This window comes from Mandrillus leucophaeus, unplaced genomic scaffold, assembly GCF_000951045.1.
Source record: "Mandrillus leucophaeus isolate KB7577 unplaced genomic scaffold, Mleu.le_1.0 Scaffold174, whole genome shotgun sequence".
Lineage (NCBI taxonomy): Eukaryota > Metazoa > Chordata > Mammalia > Primates > Cercopithecidae > Mandrillus > Mandrillus leucophaeus.
In genome coordinates this window covers 71,980-77,344 of record NW_012101743.1, presented here as the reverse complement: position 1 = coordinate 77,344, position 5,365 = coordinate 71,980, and the positions used below count along the sequence as shown (strand labels likewise).

General features: G+C 36.2%; 1 pseudogene; it reads right to left on the bottom strand.

Annotated features, from left to right (window-relative positions):
- Nucleotides 1-2,067: 2,067 nt before the first annotated feature.
- Nucleotides 2,068-2,594, bottom strand: LOC105537548 (annotated as a pseudogene).
- Between the last annotated feature and the right edge of the window lie 2,771 nt (nucleotides 2,595-5,365).

Here is a 5,365-nt window from a genome sequence, read left to right as displayed (position 1 = left end):
TTTTACATACCATTGTAGCTCTGGAATTTTATTGGAATTGTATTACATGTATGCATATATATTCTCAGGGAGAGAATAGTCATCAGTACAATATAGTTTTCCAATCCAGAAAAAGGAATCTCCACTTAATCACTTTTCTGAGATAGAGTCCTACTCTGTCACCCAGGCTGGAGTGCCATGGCGTGACCTCAGCTCACCAGGACCTCCGCCTCCCAGGTTCAAGCAATTCTCATGCCTCAGCCTCCCGAGTAGCTAGGATTACAGATGTGTACCACCACAACCAGCTAATTTTTGTATTTTTTGTAGAGAGAGGGTTTCTCCATGTTGGTCAGGCTGGTCTCGAACTCCTGGCCTCATGTGATCTGCCCACCTTGGACTCCCAAAGTGCTGGAATTACAGTTGTGAACCACCGCGCCCAGCCAATCATTTTTTCATGTACATCCATAAGGCCTAATAGTTTTCCCATAAAGGTCTCTGCACATTGATGCATACATTGATCTTATTTTAAATAAGATTTTCTCCTTTATATGTGCTAATTTCTTATTGTAGATATACAATAAAACTGAAATTTTGCCTTGTATTTTGCAACTGGAAATGTTATCGAATTTTTATTTTCCCCAATGAGTTTTTTACATGATTCTCTGAATTTTACTAAGAAGCAATCTTACGATTGTAAATAGTGATAATTTTGTGTCCTCCTTTCTAATATACATACTTTATTCTCCTTTTGTCACATTAAGTAGAATATCTAGAAAAAATATTGAAATCATGGTAGTAGAAACAGATTTTATTGAAATATCTCCAATTTTTTACCATCAGACATAAACTTATGTATTGACTGGAGAATATTTTATCATATTATGGAAATTATTTTTGGTTTTCTTTTTATATATATATATTTAGGGGTTATAAGTGCAGATTTTTTACATGTATATATTGTGTAATGGTGAAGTATGACCTTTTAGTCTATGCATCACTTGAATAGTGAAAGTTGTACCCAATAGGTAATTATTCAACCTTCATCCCCAACCCACACTTTTACCTTTTGTAGTCTCCAATGTCTATTTTTCCACTCTGTACATTCTTGTGTAGATATTATGTAAATTTATTTATATTCCTAGTTAAGAGTTTGGTTTCTTGCTTTTTAAAATTTAGGACACATGTAGAATTTTAATTAACTATCTATTTAATCCTCTTTTTAAAATTGCTTTTCTTGTATCTATTTATGGTATATTTATGGTATATAACATATGCACTGCACAATAATTAAATCAAGCTAATTAACATACACATTACCTCATTTTTTTTGTTGTTAGAACATTTAAAATCTATTCTCTTAGCAATTTTCAAGTATATAATATATTGTCATTAACTATAGTCAACATGGTGTGCAACCAACGTCTTGCACATTAACTTATTCCTCCTGTCTAACTGAAATTTTGTATTTTTTCAAGCAACATCTCTTCAATCCCCCTACCTCTTAGTCTCTAGTAACCACCATTTTACTCTCTCATTCTGTGAGTTTGACATTTTCAGATTCCACATATCAGCGAGATCATAAAGTCTCTCTGTTCCTGGCCTATTGCATTTAACATAATGTCCTTGAGATTCATTAATGTCATCCCAAATGACATGATTTCTGTTTTTATGGCTGAATACTATTCCATAATGTATATTTATCACATTTTCTTTCATCCATTTATCTGTTTGGGTTTTTTTCCAAGCTCACAAAAACACTTTTTATTTGAGGCAAAAAGAAGTCTTGCTGAAAGGATTACAATTCCAAGCAGTCAAATCCCAACTGTTAGTTGCACTATTTTGACCTTGTAGATTTTGTTTCTCCTTAGTCATAAAAGGACATTCAGGTTATACTTTCCCCAGCTGGGCAAAAAAGGGGGCAAAGAAAACTGGAAGAAACTTCTACTCTATGGGTACTGCTCTTCAGACCCAACATCAAGCCAGGCAAGCCCTCGCTATTCAATCAATAGATTGCTGTCTCACCATTGAGTGTCACAGGCTATATTACATTTGCAAGAAAAAAAATGAGGCAGGAAAAACAGATGTAGGTCAATTGGAGATCAGCAGGCATCCACAGCTCCAAAATTCATCCTAAAAGTGGTAATCCTTGCGGAAGGCCCAGATTACCAAGGCACAGTTTCTGTTGTAGCTAAGTAAGGTGGTCATATCCTTGCTGCTCAGTTCAAAGTAAAAGACCTTAAAGTTCTCTGCAATGCATTTTTGTGTCACAGACTTGGGATTCACCACCAAGTTTCTCTGAATTGGAAATCAAATCAGAGCCTGAGCTGTAATTTTATTGTGCTTGACTGTGATCACCTTGATCCTGTCATCCTCCAGGATGGAAGGGTCCTTGAGCTTTCCGAGGCCCTGTTCGGAGAGTCAAGGGGGTTATAGGCAGTCACCATGATGCCTTTGGACTGGCAGTACTGGATTAACTTCTTTTGAGTTAGGGATGTGTAGAGCTCAATCTGTTTAACCACTAGCTGATACTTTAAACCACGTTTGTTTAAGATCCTCCTGACGTGAAAATAGTTGAAGTTGGAGATGCCAATAGCTTTCAGCAACCCTTCATTCACCTAGGTTGATTCCATATCTTGTTCCATATCTTGGCTACTGGGAATAATGCTGCATTGATCACGGGAGTGCAGTTATCTCTTTGCGGTTCTGATTTCTTTTTGATATATACACAGTAATGGTGTTGCTGGGTCATATAGTAGTTCTATTACTAATTTTTTGAGTAAATTTCATTCTCTTTTCTATAATGACTGTACTAATTTACAGTATTTCTACCAACAAGGCACCATGACTCCATTTTCCCCATGTTTTCACCAACACTTGTTACCTTTCATATTTTCTATAATAGTCATTTTAATAGGCATGAAATTTTTCTTATGGTTTTGATGTGTTTTTCCCTGATGATTAGTCATGTTAAGAATTTGTTGATATACCTGTTGAGCATTTGTCTTATTTTGAGAAATGTCTGTTCAGGTTCTTTTCCTATTTTTAATCAAGTTGCTTTATTACTGTTGAGTTCCTTATGTATTTCAAATGTTATTAGCCCTTTATCAAATGTGTAGTTTGCAAATATATTATCTCATTCAGTAGATTGTCTCTTTATCCTGTTCATTGTTTTCTTCTGTGGAGAAGCTTTTTAGTTTAATGTAATCCCATTTTTCTATTTTTACTTTTGTTGCCTGTGCTTTCAGAGTCACATCCAAAAAATCATAGCCCAGAACAATTTCATAGAGGTTTCTTTCTCCTTTTTAAAAAACAACTTTTATTTTTGGTTCAGGGGTACATGTGAATATTTGTTACAAAGGTAACCTTGTGTCATGGGGGTCTGTTGTACACATTATTTCATCACCAAGGAATTCAGCCCAGTAACTAATAGTTACCTTTTCTGCTCCACTTCCTCCTCCCACCCTCCACCTTCAAGTAGATCCCAGTGTGTTGTTCCTTTCATTGTATTCATGAGTTCTCATCATTTAGCTCCCAGTTAAAAGAGAGAATGTGTGGTATTTGGTTTTCTGTTCCTGTGGTAGTTTGCTGAGGATAATAGCCTCTGGCTCCATCCATGCTCCTGCAAAAGACATGATCTCATTCTTTCTATGACTGCATAGTATTCCATGGTGTATATGTACCATGAACTCTGTCTTGATGGCCATTTAGATTGATTCAATTTTTTACTATTTTGAATAGTGTTGCAATGAACATTTGCAAGATTATGTCTTTATGGTAAAATGATTTCTATTCCTCTGGGTATATACCCAGTGATAGGATTGCTGGGGTTGAATGGTAGTTCTGTTTTTAGCTCTTTGAGGAATCACTGTACTGCTTTCCACATGATTGAACTAATTTGCACTCCCATCAACAGTGTATAAGTGTTTTCTTTGAAACCTTGAACTAGCTCTTTGATTCCATAAAGAGACTAATTTTCAAGGATGTGCTCCCCCTTCTTTTTATAATTATCAAAGAAAATTGCATATATTATTGCATATTCTAGTGTATTGATGACAAAAATTAAAGAGCTTCAGTGGAAGAAGAAGTACTTCAGTTGAAAATAGTTTATTATTTTATTAAAAGTGGCCATTGGAGTTCAGCGTTTTGACAGCCTATAGGATGAGATTATAGCAGATGCCAGGCTCTTATAGTATGAAATATTTAGTCACTTCTGACCAAACATTATCAAAAATTAGATTATTTCAGAGAAAAATCATCCTAACAACATGTTCATTTTACACCATGAAGACAAAATAAATGGGATTTTGATTTTATATGAAAATAGGAAGTTGCTAGTTGATTTTCTCTGCAAATTAATTTATCTCTCTTTTTCTTGACCTGAAATCTTTATTTTCCTTTAAGAAATTATCTCTTCCTCCTCCTACCACCTCCGTTCATATGATTTTTTTTTAATTTTTGATTTACATACGTTATTGGGGGAATGGGTGGTGTTTGATTACATGAGTAAGTTTTTTAGTGGTAATTTCTGGGATGTTGGTGCACCCATCACTTGAGCAGTATATACTGCACACAATTTATACTCTTTTATCCTTCATCCCTGCTGAGACCAGCTCAGTCATGGAGACCCTAACCCAGCAGTGCTAGAGGAAATAAAGACACACACACAGAAATATGGAGTGTGGAGTGGGAAATCACGGGGCTGACAGCCTTCAGAGCTGAGAGCCATGAACAGAGTTTTACCCACATACTCATTGATAGCAAGCCAGTGATAAGCATTGTTTCTATACATTATAGATTAACTAAAACAGGAAACAAAGGGATGGGTCAAAACAAAGGGATGGGCTCTGGCTAGTTATCAGCAGCAGGAACATGTCCTTAAGGCACAGATTGCTTGTGCTATTGTTTGTGGCTTAGGAATGCCTTAAGCAATTTTCCACCCTGAGTGAGCCAGGCGTTCCTTGCCCTCATTCCGGTAAACCTACAGCCTTCAGCGTGGGTGTCATGGCCATCATGAACCTGTCACAGTGCTGCAGAGATTTTGTTTATGGCCAGTTTTGGGGCCTGTTCCAAACACGTTCCCCCTTTTTGTTTTTGAAAGACAATAAAAGCAAAGGCAGCTTTATCACAGTGAGTTACTTCTTGCAGGAGTCGGGATCTGCATCTGCAGACTATATGAAGAAAAAAAACACACATTAAAAGCACAATCATCATTGAAATTACAGAGCTTCCAAGTGTTTTTATGTATTTTAATGGGTTACTAGCTGCTAATCTGTCTGCAGCTCCTTCAAGCACTCCAGTTCCTGGCATTAAGCTCAAGTGTGTCTGGGATGCTTTAAATATTTGTTCTTTTAATTTTGCAATATCCAAAGACAAGGCAAGTTTATAG